The sequence below is a fragment of the Bombus pyrosoma genome, linkage group LG11, assembly GCF_014825855.1.
Source record: "Bombus pyrosoma isolate SC7728 linkage group LG11, ASM1482585v1, whole genome shotgun sequence".
Lineage (NCBI taxonomy): Eukaryota > Metazoa > Arthropoda > Insecta > Hymenoptera > Apidae > Bombus > Bombus pyrosoma.
The window spans coordinates 418,730-434,490 of NC_057780.1; the positions used below are offsets into that span (position 1 = coordinate 418,730).

Below are 15,761 nucleotides of genomic sequence, written 5' to 3' on the forward strand. Positions count from 1 at the left end.
GATTTGGATATCATGGGTAACCACTTCAAACGACATGTCATTCGATGACAGAACCGATGCAATCTGTTTCCAAGAGCTTGTAGAACCGCTAGTATCGCTGTGTGGGGATTTCAGCGAATTCCCACATTTTTTAATTCTATCGGAATTAAGGGATATTGTTCGGATACTTGCTAGATCTGTAAATGCAAGGTCTTTTGTATCGAACGCAAAATGCCGTAAAACTTTGTTTATTAAAATGAAATTTGAACTGAAAGTAACGATTTAGTTTTATACTCGTTGGAGCTGTCGATGACTTTTATACGTATATGGAGATAGTGAAATATCGATGAGAAGAATACTAAACGGAACGTTGCAATTCTTTTTCATAACGACCGTGGTGTAGAAAGTAGAATTTGACAATGCAAATTGATTAAAACAATTGTAAATAAAATCGCACGACCACGAATGAAAAGAAATAATTTATTTTACGAATCTATCGCTTTTTATTTAATAAAGCCATATTTCACGGAGAATTAACCTATAACAAATTAGTCATTTACTTCTCACGAACGCTCCACGCGAACGTTTCTACGTGTTTATAACATAGAGCTTCCTAAATTCTTGTTCCTGCCTTCGTGACGACAGATCGGTCGTGCATAATAGCGTAGTTTAATGTCCTAATAACATTTTATCGTAGCACCCCTTTCTTTCAGGATAAGCGATACCTAAGTAGTAACGTTCATATATCGCGACCGTCGAAAGGATTCATTTTGATTTTTATAATTTGTGTCCTTCGATCCTCTGTTAAGCTCTTTTCCGCAAACGTTTATTCGGGCTAAAACCATTAGCCCCGCTGTACGATTTATATCGCGCGCAATTTGCAGCAACGCGTTCGTGTCAATGATAATACATAGCGTACTTAACACGATATCGAACACGCACATTTTTATACGGAGATTAAATATAATTCGTACGCGCAAGAAATTTATTTCGTTCAATTTACGTAATTGAGAAAATTCAGCTCGACTGGAACGAATCGCTGTTAAAATTCCTGCCACATAGCGATCCGTTGATTTTAATTTCCGAGCCATATAAAAACATTTTTATTTACACTTGCATTTGACAAATTTCAACTCGCAAATTTTGTGACATCCTGCACGACCGACACGCCTTCGTTCTCTCGACGTTCGAAAGTGTTTTGGCGCAGATTGCAAATGGCTGATTGAAATGCAAGTTCTCGATCGTCTACTTCGTCCCTTGAAAAAGGTATCAAGGTTGTAAAAACGGTCGAAGAAATTCCTCGATGCAACCTCAGTTAAGCAGAAAAGGGGAGAAATTACGATCGGGATACCGTGCTCAAACGTACCTACATGCACGTTACTGCGCGTTACGAAGCTCCACCAGCGTGCAACATTACGTTTTAACGACGCGCATAAACCGCCAGTTACCACCAGCTAATAAAAGGTAGACACTTTCGAAACTTCTGTAAAGTGAACGGGCGCGCCTTACTCTTTTTCCGGCCGCGCGTTCCGAATCAGCGTAACACGCCTAAAACTTATTTGCTTCTACCAGAATCTCGCCTATCTCTGAAGCAACGCCAGACAAGTTCCGGAGTTTAAGGAGTTTCTCACACTCTGTTTACGAAATCCCGGTGTAGTTACATATGGTGGTGATAAACGGAAATTGTCACGGTGCTATTAAGCCGGTATATCCGAATAATACAACAGATAAATGCCGAGCAGAGGCAGAAACAAGTTGCGTTGAAAATTATGTTTGGTAATTATTAAAATATTTCCAACATTAAGAAAAAATAGCAACTTTCTACGTTTAAAGCCGCTAACAAAAGCCACGTTTCACCACATAAATCATAAATTTTCGATAAACAGTAACTCTCGATTTCTCAAACAGTTTCACTTCTCGATTCATCATTTCGTATATAAAATGAATAAAACATTAAAGTAGCGCGCGTGAAAATAGAGTTTTCTGAAGCATCGATCGCGATGTGAGCGCTGGTAATATCGGCCACGGATGCGCGCATACTTGGACATAAATGGCGTACTCAGAGAGTAGAGGCAGTGCTTTTTGCGTCTGTTACGTTTATAGCCGATTCCTTCCTTTCCCTCGGCAACGATATCTTTCCTCCTTCCAACATTTTCGCTAACACTTTTTATCCTACATCACGATCAGTATCCACGCCCGAGCGCTTTTCGATCGAGTTTCATCACGATATCCAGAAAACGGCATCCGTAGCCGCGATTATGTTGCTCGTGAAGGCAGGTTCAATTTCGCGGTGTTGCTTCGCCTGACCATGACAGGTTGTGGGAACATTCGTAAGAAAGACGGAACATGTTCAAGTCCGAGGCAAATACCTGGACTTGTATGTTGCGGTGCAGTAACGTCCGACTGACCGAACGTAGACTATACTACTGCGCGGAGCAAGATAACGCAAGGTCAAGACTTACTCTTGTTCGCTCTGTGTAACTACTACCTTGATACTCTCAACAGTTTTTTTAGAGACACACGCTGATTACGTTGTCATGGTTTTCATCATACGATAGTAGTTAACGTACTGCGTGTAATGTGTAATTTTTGCGACCTCCGAGGAAGAGACAGTGGGATCATTTTTCACGATATCAATGATTTTCCTCTTTTGTCGCTCGTTCGACCTTTATGGGTGGCATTTACTACAGTTTCTGTGTTAGAAAATCGTTCAATCGACTTCTTTCCATTAAATTCCCAATAATGGAATATGAATATCTATCTTTAAACAAATATATTACTATTTTTCGTTCTGCAACAATCGTTTCTTGGATCCTATGACTCGTTCTTCGACTTGTTAATACTTTCTTTTAGAGATAGAAGACCGAATAAAAAACAAATGAATATCGTTATATGTAAACGAATAATCGAATATCGAGTTCTCTGTTCGATTTATTTGCAGCTATGTTATAATTAAAGTCAAGCTGTGCCGATACTTTTGTTCGTCACTGTATATTGCATGTGCCGTATAAAACGTCTTGAAATTTCATTTACGCTGCAACGAAATACTACCGCCATGATTAAATTGGTCCAATTTGAAGCCAATTCAAACTTTACTGATAATAATCGTAATAATAATCTGGTTTTATTAGAGTGTCAATGAAATTTCAAATCATTATTATTAAAAACGTACATTTAAACGTATTGTAGCACATATTATACGTTTATAAAATGTTATAAAATTTCGCGGATCAGTGTATTATTTCAGCGTGTTGTTAACGAAGATTTGTGTTTGAGATAAGATAAGATAAGATAAGAAAAATCGTTTTGCAGTCTATTACGTAAAAAATATTGAAACAAAGTTTCACCGATTTAATATATGTATGCTGTACGAACCATCAACTGCTCGTCACGTTGATTTGGCTTGAGAATCTCTGAAGTTCAGGAGCGACGAAGTTTAAAATATTTAATCCAGACGGATACTTCTTTCTGCTTACGGCTAGCACAATAGGCAAAGTTTCTTCTTCTTCTCGAGATGTTTTCAAGAGAGGAGCTGAAAAAGAGAGATGAAAGCTTAAGAAAGGCGATGCATACTCCTTGTGAATATTCTTTTGAATTTTACATAACCTTTAGAAAGTTACTAGTTGAGTCCTTAATCTAAGAACTGAATTTCTATTTCAAGCTTTCAAATTCCAAGTCTAATTTGTCCGTAAGTAAGTAGCAAACGAACGTTTTATGAATTTATAATACACTAATTTGTTTGGCAAATCGATTCTAAGAGTGCCTAAGCTTGATATTGTAAATTGAACAAATATTTACTTCTACAAGGGAAACTTTTATCAAAGATACTTCCAGAGACATAAAAGGCTATACTACTGAAAAGTTTCATGGATAAATATTTGGCTATAACCGTTATGGCCACTGTAGAAATAGTACTCCCGTAAAATGCTCCGAGAAACTCCTTGTACTTTAGTATTCCCCTTTCTCCTTCGTTCGACGTTTCAAAACGAAATATGAAAAGATTTTTCACAGATTTCACTTGATAACGTAACAAATTCGTAATTATACGTTGTGCATAAAAAGCAATCTTAATCGCTATAAAATTTCACGACAGCAATGATAATATTTTACAAAAGGTGGGTAACTGATTAAAATTAAAATTTCGTACATTTCGATGCCGATAGATTTTAATCTTACAGCATTGTTCAGCCGAATTCCGCACAAAAGACGCGGACTGATGAAAATTTTCGAGTCAACGATTCTCTCGTCAAATCTCTCTCAACTTCTTCTATGTTCCTCGTTTTTATTTTATCTCCGCGCTATTTATTCTCTCGATAAAAAGAAACGATGATTAAAATATCAAGAAAGGCATTCGGTGGCTTTTATTCTAACGATATCCCGGCTCCCGACACGTTAAATGCAAGTTCGTTTGCATTTACGTGGCATGTGCTCTTCCATCTTTTATTAACCAGTTCGCGTAATACGCATGATTTTACGTTACCGAAATCAACGTGCTTTTTAAATAAAGAAGGGATTCAACGGGAAGGCATAAAATTTAAAAGGGAATTAAACGAAGCGACGTGAAATCGGCGTTTCTCATTTGACCGCAAATTGCATCTTAACTTCCTCTTAAATGCTAACTGGAAACGATGGAACCGGACTTGGACCGTTAATACTACTATTACCCGTCGCGATGAATCAGCCGAATAAATGTGTTTAATGGAAGTACTATTTTACAGCACGTATTAAGTATTTGGTAAAATGAAACCGAGCAATTACCTTTTAAGCATTTAGGTAAGTATAAAACAATCATTGGCATTTCTTCGTATAGGCTACAAAATTGTTTTCAAAAATTTATCTAGGAAAGGAAGCTTTGTCGTTACTCGATAAAGTTATATTAGAAAATTCAATTTTCGTCCTGTTCAACGGAAAATTTCCCATAATCCTACACACTTATTTCAATCTTATGTAATGCAATAAGTAGTATAATATAATTTTTTATTTCAGAGGAAATGAGTTATTAATAATAAGGTTGTAATAGATTGGTCGCATGTGCATACAAACATCCTCGCATTTACAAATAATAAATTTGTATTAATTTGTTAAAAACAACAAATTTCTATTAAATTGATTTATACAAATAATAAATTCCTATTAAATGAATTCGTACGAATAATAAATTTGTATTAAATTGTGCGCGTATGCTTGCGAATATCTTCACGTTCGTAATACGACGACACACATGGTGCGATGAAACACGAAGATCGGCAAAGCTTGACACGACAAACGAAAACATTTCATACGCGAGCCGGTCCAATTGAAATCAGAAAGCGAGAGAAGCGAGGCGAATGCCGTCAAAAAGAGAGTGAACAGTTTGCTCTCGCAATGTAAGACACGGCGGGTTGTCGAGTGTATCAGAGGCTATTGAAGGGTGACAGATGGCTGTAAAAGAGACAGAGCGGAGTCGGTGAAAATTAGTGCCAGCATTAATAAAGCTGAAAGCTCCTTTAGAATAACCCTTCGCGATAGGGGGGAACTTCGAGTTCGTGTAAGCTATTACTCTCTTTTGTGCACGACCGTGTTTCGTACTTTGCTTCTTCCGCCTCAATGAGAGCAAACTTATTGTGCCCAACAACTGAATGAAAAATTAAGAAATCTGTGTTCTACTAATCGATAGAGATCGGTGCTTTGGTATTTAAGTGAGATTACCGAGAGAGACAGAGAGAGAAAGTCTTTAGAAGCTGGTTTAATGGAAATGTAAGAATGGAAGAATAATTTATGTTGGTGGATATTTAGAAATTATCGATTGTTGTAGAATCTCTGTAGAATATACTATATATACCGTACAGTAGAGTTCAACTTTGTCATAGTTTTTGTTTCCTTCTCATTAACAGATTCGGGACAGATATTAAACTATCAGACAGTAACATTTTCGAGCCTTATCATTTCAACAGAAAAGAACTCGAACATTAAATATTCCAGTTAAAAACGCTAGATTTACATGATCAATATGGCAAGTATCACATTTTCCCCATATTTCTGTGAATCTTTTACTTGCGAGAAATCTTTAAATCTCTCAAGCTACTTGGCCTGCTAGAGTTCAAACACCGAGAAAGATAAGTCCCTCTCCAAGTTCTTTCGTTGCGTTCCCCCACTTAGTTGGCCCTTTAAACCCCTGCAACGATTACATTCATTCCTTGTAGCCTATCCTTCCAGGCAACCTTCTGTTCGGTTTTCCCTTCTTTTCCTCGAGCTTTTCACAGTCTCTACTTTGTGTCCTTGTATCAAGGTGAAAATTCTTAATCTTGAAATACACCAGGAAACAGCAAATGCAGCGAAGGTACACGTTCGCATGTTTACGCGTTGGAAAATCGAGCAGCAGGAACATCTCTCTAGCTTTGGTTCGTTTCGCGTGACGGAAAACGGGTGAAAAAGAAATAAAAGTGTCGCTCGTAGCAGAAGAAAGAATTCGTTGGAGGATTTCGTTCTTGGCTCGTCACACGATTGGCTCGAAGGAAGAATAGGAGACGCGTCGAACGGGGAGAATAAAATCACTTTAGAACGAGTCATTTGTGTCTTTGGATTTATGTGCTTCCTTTGAATGCTGCGGCCGACTTGCCAGACCTTTGTAACTCCAAGCAGGAAGAAGTGTTCGACACAGCCGTCTCTACTTTCTCTTTCCACTGTTCTCTATTTTCTTTCCGAAGTTGCCTCACACTAGAATTTTTCTCTTCGCCTTTTCTCGTTCCCGTGGAAAAACTAATCGTGAAATGGGATTATCTGTTCTACCATTATGGGAGAATTTTGATTGATTTTTATAAATAAAGATACTGCGTCGAATGCAAGATTTATAGGATATCTATCAACTTTGAAATTTCTCAAAAAATTTGCAGAGTACAAAGAGTTAAAGTATTAATACATCAAACTATATATCATTTATTTTCTTTTCATTTCAAAAAGATCGCTACTCATTCAAAACGTCTACAGGTTTTACATTTGCAATCAAGACAATTCGTTACACCGGTCGTCTCATCTCTTGACATTTTGCCTAATCTCAACTTCTATCCTATCATTATTCTGTTTTATCTAGGATTATCGCCTTCCATTTTCCTTTACTTACACTCCGTCAAGCTTTATTCTTTGTCATCGCGTACTATTCTTTTACTACCCTTCTATTCGTACTACTCGCATTATCCGGTTTAAATTTCTAATTTTTCGCACTTCATCGTGCACAGATTCATCATGCAGAAAAATTCATTATGATCTGCTACGTAGTTCACCTTTTCACATCCTATGCTTCCTACGACTAATATTAAGTTGTGGCATAAACTCGAACACAATGTCGAGGATGCTCGATGGTCTCCGCCTTAACGCCAGTTTCACCGAGAGCGCTAAACTAGAATAATCCACGTAATTGAAGATTCAACGAAGGAAGTCAGAGGTTAGGAATGGATCGTGTTGTTCGGTAAGTTTATCGTATCCCTGTGGGTTCGATACGCAGACCAATATACTATTTACATGCTTAAATTAGTTGCGCCAACGAACGGGGTTAACTATCAAATTGAAACAGGTGCGCGTACCGCGCGAGTTTATCCGAATCAAATTCCGATCGTGACAACAGGTGTAATTGGTCCATTTGCAGGGAAAATCTGATAAATGTGGCGTTGCCCCGGGAATGTTGGATGATACTAATGCCACGATTGCTGCAAAATCCTTAGGAACCCGGCACGGCAAAAAATTCGTCATGTTTCGCTCAAGAATTTATTATATTAACGTGACGCAATAGGACTTTCATTTTCCTAATTGACCGTTGACGTGCACGCTATATAGTGTTTGATCTTAAAGTTGAAAAGAAAAATATCGTACATACATAAATACGTACACAGAGAAAAAAAGAAAAAAAATGTATGCCTTTTTCGCCTATAATTTTCATCCAGAAAAATATTTCCAACTTCATCTGTCTTCTTCTTCTGATTTCTTTTTCTAATACGATTTTTACAATTGCATTACTTTCATGATGTAATAGCATATTAGGTATAAATTTTAAAAATTGTCGAAAGATCATATGTATAAATTTCGATTAAGATCGTAAATAAAGTAAAGATATTTTTATAGGAATTTTTGAAATATGTGGCAATATCTTAAAATACTAAAAGTTGATCGAAATAATTTGTACAAATAAACATGTTCGTGAATGATATATTCTGATGTAGAAGCTTGTCATAAAATGTGTAAATATTTATCACGACTTGGCTGGGCTCTCCACCACGGGGCTTGAACGAGCAGGGGTTCAACACAATACAAAAACGGGGGCTATAAACAAAGACGCTATGAAACGTCAAGGAAAGGTCGTTATATTCTCAGTCACTGCCGCGGTATCGCGCGCTCAACATTAGTTTTACGATACGGCTCGTGTCTTACGTATTATCGCGACGTTTCTCGTGTTATAAGATGCCTGTCATTGCTTAATTACGTGTTGTATTAAATGTCGCGTTCGTGAATCTTGAAAAAGAAATATCATTTCTCGTTGTTCCACTAGTGCATCTTCCATCTCATCTTCCATGCTACGCAGATTCATCATGATGGTAACATGATAAAATATAATTATTAATATCCTTACGTACATAACTAACTATCTGTATCTATGCACAATGTACTTTGTTTATCGGTTTTTTAAATATCATTGTTAAATGATTAAATAATTAATAATTTTCTATTTGAAACTTCCTTATTTGAATGAAAATATTTACTTTTGTTAGTTATGTCACTCTTTTAGCAAACCAACGATATACGATATAAGCTACACTATCCTATTTGTCGTGTCAATAATTGCGCGTTTAATGATATAATCAAATTATTTGAACATTATTATAGATAATTGGAGAATCATCGAAATTATAAGCGAATCGAAGTTGCTAAAACTCCTCTAGCGATAGAGAAAACAGATCGCGTGTTGGTGAAATTGCACTACGACTTTGAAATACTGAATTTTTGCAATTCGCAAAATACATCGTTAGGTAACTGCTGTAAAAGCTATAAGTATACTACGATGAGAACGATTTTTATCGTAATAACCGTAGAAGAAAATTAAAATAGATAGATACAACGGATACAAAAGTCTTGACTTAAACAAGATATTTTACTAAACTGGCTGCCAACATGTAATAAATGATTTATCAGAATTCAAAGCGCGTATTCTATCGATCGTTTATATTTCGATAAATAAATAAGTCAGTTTCTATGGTAAATAACAGGCTACTTGAGCCATGTGATTTCTATAATCAATAACAATCAACTTTGCTTCGAAACATACTTTGTCTGTGAATACTGAATACAGAAGAACTGTATTTCACTCTCGTCCGTTATATGGCCTGTAAAATATACAATATCGATATAGAACATCGATAAATCTATTGCCAATTAGCTGCCTTAATTTTAAAAATCGTCAATTTATTCTTTTCGTAACAAGCGAATAGGAACTAATTAACTGGCAGACAATGTAAAAAGGGAAACCTGTCATTTTCCACGAACATCGAAGTAAACCGATACGTAGCTTCGATAGCGATGCAACTATTATCGGCGAAAAGGATCGGCCGAAGACAGGGGACAGAAAATAGGTCGATTGGCGTAGCGGTTCGTTGGAATCCCTGCGGATCGAGGCGACCAGCCAATATTGTATTTACATGGCCGAATTAGTTGAGCCGGAATGAAATTTTGTTCCTGTTTCCGAATCTCTCTTGTGCGATACGCGCAGCTTCCATACAAGTAACGATACGGCTGTTTAATTCCGTAAATAAAATCTTCGCGAAAAATTCGACGAAGCCGAGTTAAAAGTACCACCGCCGCGTCACTCCGTGTGTTATAGATGGTTTTAATTTAAGATCAGATCCTCTTTTAAGTATTATACTTTCGATAGAAAGCTACACTCCCCATGCGCCATTTTGATTTTTCAAGATTCTTTTCAAATTTAATTTCTCTTATTATACAAGTTACGTGCCCATTTTTTACATAGTTCGAGTAATCGCATGCATTTTGAAAAGTAATCGAAATATGCTATTTGTACTTCTTTAGTAATTATTAAACTACTACTTATAAACTATGTGTATATATGTACACACACACACACACACACACACACACACACACACACACACACACACGATATTATCACTTAATTTTTTCGTACTTTACCGATAATTAGATAAAGATCCGCAATCTAGTCATCGTATCTTTATGTATCACGTATTATTTTGAATTATATTTCAACAATTAATTACTTACTTAATTATACTGATCGTTCCAGCACGTCCACTTATCACCATGCACAACGTTACGAATATGTTTTCAATCGTTTTGGTTATTAAACCGATATTCTAGAGTTCGATAAAGATCGATTGTTTCTTTGATTCTGCCAATCGGGCTTCGACATTCTTCGACATCATGATCGTGTTAAGTTGGCAATCCAAGCTTGAGACACATATATTGAGTTGGCTACACTTGTCAGTTAGCCGGTAACCTCCTTAAAATGATATGATAAATGACGCGTCACAACAAATCGTAGCAGTATTATAGTTTTGGAAAGTAAGATTTTTATTTGCTAGAAAAAGGAAATTGAAACTCGCAGATTAAATGAAATCGTGTTGTTTCCTTCGTAACTGTTCGATTCTTTATATTGGATTAAAAGCGATTGAATGTGGTGATTTCACAGCGGATTGAACGAGATGAGCCGCGTCGGTAGAATAATCGTAGTGATATGTGCGCGAATGTTACGTGTGCTTTCGTTGGAATGTCTGAAATTCTGTTACGCAGGATATTGTAATTTAGTTGCCGGTAGCTCGTGATAAACAAAGTGCTGATTGCGCTAGAGAATAACTTTGGTATGTAACTCAAAGATATTTAACGCGGAATAGAAAATAGTAAAATAGTATTCTAATTGCCATAATTCGAATTTTCTGATTTTTGTATTAAGTGGAAATGTTAATACGTATTATCGTATAGTTTCACTTAATAATATTCAACTTATTTTCGAACAGTTCTGCCACGTCATAAACAACTCCTATAGTATTTAAGATCATCAAGTTATCATCCTGTATTAAAGCCATCAGGCTGTAACATATTGGATAAGCATTGATCATTAGAGATAATGAGTTTGCATAATTATTAACGAGTTTAATGGTGAATGAATGCGTGGTCGATGGTCCGCAAATATTCGTCTATCCATAATGATCAATATTTGTTAAAACAGGGCAAACATAATAAACAATGTTTATTGATCGCTTTGTATGTTAAACCGATTATTATTAACGAACAAAGCAGGCACTATAGACACGGTTAACGCAATATCGATGTAGAAAGAACATGATTTATCGAAGTAATCGAAGCATCGGAACTGTTGGAAAATTATGGAGTTTAAATGTGATTTAAAGAATCGTCGTTTCGATAGAAATCTGTAGCACGGTTACTCGTTAAATCATGAACTTGACAGAAATGGCGGACGTGTGTCGGCAATTGTTGCGATAAGGCTTTCCCTTAGCCCGCGCACTGCGTTTCAAAACGAATTAAAAATACCCCAATAGATATACGATAATTGTGGCGACGTTTAATATTGGCATATTTCCGCATCAAACGACCGAGTTCCCGCGTGCTTGATTCTCGTGCAGCCACTGTCACGATCGATCGATAATTTGCCGCGTTTGTAAGCGTTTTCGATGCGCGGTGCACGAGCTGGGTGAAGTTGACCCCGTCGTCCCCCACTTGCGAATTTTTACAAAAACCAAAATGCGTTCGTTTGTCCACGATTCGACCACATTTGTCCGATCAAAATTTTTGTTTCTCCACCATTCGAAAAAAAAGTTATCACCAAATGAAAATTTAAAAAGCTGATAACTTCTTCTTTTGAAGAGTGGACAAACGAAAATTTTGATCGGACAAATGTGGTCAAATCGTGGACAATCGAATGCAGGTTGGTTTTTATAATAGTTCGCATTTGAGGGTACCAACTCGACGCAGTTCGATGCTCGACAATTTTTAATCGACGCGCGACCGGTTTCGTCACCATGGAAAATTGAAACGCGCCCGTCGGTCAATATCACAGGCACGTTCAAAAATAATTTAATTACACGCAAGACGCGTGGAAAATCCCGACAAAGGGAACTCTAGGAATCCCGGAAATATCATCCTACTCTTCGATTTACTTTGAAATTCCATTGAAATTCTGCTCTCCATAGAACTAGATGATTCTATCACAAGAATCGTAACGAAATAACGTATCAAGAACTTTGGTAGAACTTTGTAACAGCTTTCGTACATTTTTGCAGAAAAATAGATCTCGATTAATTGTAAGTACAAAACGAGATAATATTTTATTAGTTTAAAGAAGTAGAGTTTTTAAAAGCATAGAGGTTTTAAAAGTATAGAGACACTTTGATACACATGGATTTGGTGCAATCGTTTCGCTTGCGCTAGTTTTCAGGTGGAAATGGGAAAATCAATTCCATTAGCGGTCAAGGAAACGAAATGATGAAGCCTAGAACGTAATACTACTTGCGATTGTAACTTAAGCCTGCAATCATGGGGATTTTCCTTGCACTTTCCGTGGGCTTAGTAGCCATGGTGGTATCTCTGAATGAGATGATCGATCGGAATCAGCGTGATATATAATAATGGCGTGATCGACCATTGAGATAACAAGATCCATACTTTTAAATTTACCCCGGAAAACTTAAATCCGTAGAGTTTGAATAACGCGAAGCTTTGTAAGAAACGAATGTAACGAATTTGATCGAGTGGATTTTTCATTGGGCTAGATTTCGGAAATAGATTTCAAAATTCAGTTTGGTGTATATTCGACGTTTAAACGATTTCAGCTCGTCCGTGATCTAGACTTTAAACGAGCTCAACTTTAACGTGAGATATTACTCAGACACTATGCTGTTTCGTGCCGGTGAATCGATATAAATATGAGTATGGGGACTTTGGCGAAGAATGATCGTGTCAAAACGTAGGAAATGCGGAGAATTTCTCGGTGAACGTGAGACAAATATTCGAGATCTGCCATTTTTAACTATCGACGTGGGTCGATTTTAAATAGCACGGGTAAAGAAGGAGATCAATGAGAAGGCTATTTTAAGGAATGGTCGACCATAATTTAGAGCGTTGACAAAGATAGAATGAGAGGAAATAGGATGAGGGGTTAATTGCTTTTTTCCAAGCGGTTCGCTCGTTGAGAAAGATAAAAATTCGCTACTTATCTTTTATACCGGTGTTCTTTTCCCGGAGCAGGAAACAATTTTGTGGTTGGTAAGCTTGAGGAACGATATCGCTGTAGGTTACTAATAACAGGGATCGGGTAAATGTTTATTTTGTGCTGTTGCAGCAAACTCGATCTAGTTCAAACATTGAATTTATTTCTGTATGCCAAGATAAATTCAGCAGACAAATCTTTTGTTTAATCTGAGAAACGATAGTATAGATCTCGAACGATAGTATAGTGCGGTTTAAATATTCGAAACCTAAATTTTGTCGTCTCCTGTAATATACTAGATTCTGGATGTGAAAGAATCATATGCATACCTAATTTTGATATTTTCTTATTATAAACAGACGGATACCTAATTTTTCTTATATAAGAAATATTTTACTCGCTCCTAAGACGATCAAATCTTTTATATCTTTTGTACTCTTTTAGTTCTCACTTAATTCCATGGTCATAACTTGCTCCCGGCAATCGATATTATTGCCACGGAAGCCAGAGAGCTGACGAAATTTTATTTTGCTCCATGAGATTATCGTGAGAGCCATGGTTAACAATCCGTATCCTGTGTTAGATATTCACGGAAATCTCAGCTACTACTGACCTCGACTGGCGAATTGCATTTAGCTTGAGCGCTCCATCACAGACAGATGGCAGAACTTGTTCTTAATTAAGACATTAAGACACGCGGTTTGATACCAGCTTGTACTTGCAACGTACACGATGCTATTACAGTAAATTGATGCTACATGGAATTCTTCCTAGTTGAATAAGATTCAGCCGTAGTCGTGAATCGAGCTTTCTATATTGTAACAAATATTGCGAAAAGGATCATGGAAGCATGATATATTTATCGGTCATTTATCACAAGTTACGATATAACCTATCTCGAAAACAACAATATCGGGGAAAAAGGAGTACAAATATTTTTTCTGCATTTTTTTTTTTTTTTGTACAAATGAAAAACATTCATTGAATTACATTAAAAAAAAAAATTTTTTTTAAATTAGTCGTATAAATTTTGCTTGTCGTGTTTATTCGATCCTGATTGCTTTTATTCACTGCATATATTCTTTTTATTAGTTTTTTCCAATTTATCCAATTTTCGTTAAGTTCGATATAAATTACGATCTTATTACGACAGATATAACTGAAAAATGGATGAGTAGCGAATAGAGGCAGTTACGCGTAAAGAGACGTTCCTTCCTCAAGTTATAATCGTTTTCCTTTGCTGCAGGGAGCTATAGTTAATCCACTGAATGTAAGTGAACGAGAAAAGAGAATGATAAATGAAGCCGTAGTTGTACCTAAACGAGCATCCATTTATATCCTAACGTGAATCGCAATGTGCACGGGTGGCTAAATATAAAAATTATACGTTAACGGATCCAACCACATTATCTCATTAATTAATTCAGCCATATTACCACGAATAATTTCTAATCTGTTTCCTTTCAGCGCAACACTTTATAATATTTTTGTTCAAACATTTTATATTTCAATCCTCTAAACTATCAATAATTTGAAACACAACTGCGATTGTACTAGAAGTCTCTATCGTTGAAACAGATTGATTTTCTCGTTTCGCAAAGTTCAGATAAAACGAAACAAAGCTTTTCGTGACTTTCTATTTCCTTCCATCTAAGCTCCGAACTCCGAGCATCCTTGACGTGAAACACCGCAGCAACAATCTCTGCGCTGTGCATGGACTCGAAGAAACGCGACAGAAATTCCGTCAGGCACATTTACAGATGTACAAGCGAACGAAACCGCGTGTTTGGAGTCGCTCCGATGTCTCGTACACGCGCATTGCGATTCGTGGTTTTTCCCTCCCTTCTCGTATTCTCGCTCACCGGAATCGCAGAAACCATTGCGTTATTTATGCGCGTTCGTTTAAAACCGCTGTTTTCGGTCGCTAAGGCTGTTTATCATTTAAATAGGAAATACGAGATATGGAAATAAGGAGGAAAAAGTGTGTAATTTGTAGAAAAATGAGGATTAGGGAGAGCGTGATTGCAAAGAGCAGTTCAACGGAGTGACAAAATTTTATCACGAAAGATTAGTCTCTTCTTATTCAGTTTTTATGAAATATTAAAGTTTTTAAAGTAATTTCAGAGTTCTAATTAAAAATGCAAACGCTAAAGCAGATTTAAAACGATGTTCTACAGAGGAGCAAATTTTTATAAGATAATTGTACATTTTACTACTGCTGTCCGGAAACATGGAACGACGCTAAATAGAATTTCCTTATATTTCGGCTATTTTTCGGAATAAACCCTTTATAATAAAAGGGTAGTGTTAATTTCAAGAACGTAGTTTTAATCTACGGAGCAAAGCAAGATTGTTGGAGCAATTCAAAAATTGGGAAACAGAATAGGATGATTATCCGTTTCAACGTTCTACTTCTACGAAAAATACTTTCTATCGTCTGTGATAATTGAAATTTAAAGACTCACGCGACAACGATCAAGTGCTTTAAATTTATAAATTATTCGCGATCCAACACAATCCAACCGTCGAACAATAATTTCGTTTCTTTACACTAATCTGC

The 15,761-nt window shown here is 36.6% G+C and overlaps 1 protein-coding gene across 5 annotated transcripts in view; it reads left to right on the forward strand.

Moving 5' to 3' along the window:
- Nucleotides 1-15,761, forward strand: part of LOC122572602 (zwei Ig domain protein zig-8-like) — a 236,615-nt gene that overhangs the window by 101,082 nt on the left and 119,772 nt on the right. Inside the window, exon 1 of one of the 5 annotated variants that reach the window (XM_043737749.1) lies at nucleotides 8,388-8,543. The exons of 2 other annotated variants lie outside the window; for them this stretch is intronic. The gene's annotated coding sequence lies outside the window, so the exon portion shown is untranslated. Of the gene's footprint in view, nucleotides 1-8,387; nucleotides 8,544-10,514; nucleotides 10,836-15,761 lie in introns of those variants that run through there. 2 more of the 5 variants (XM_043737752.1, XM_043737748.1) reach the window with 2 other exon arrangements.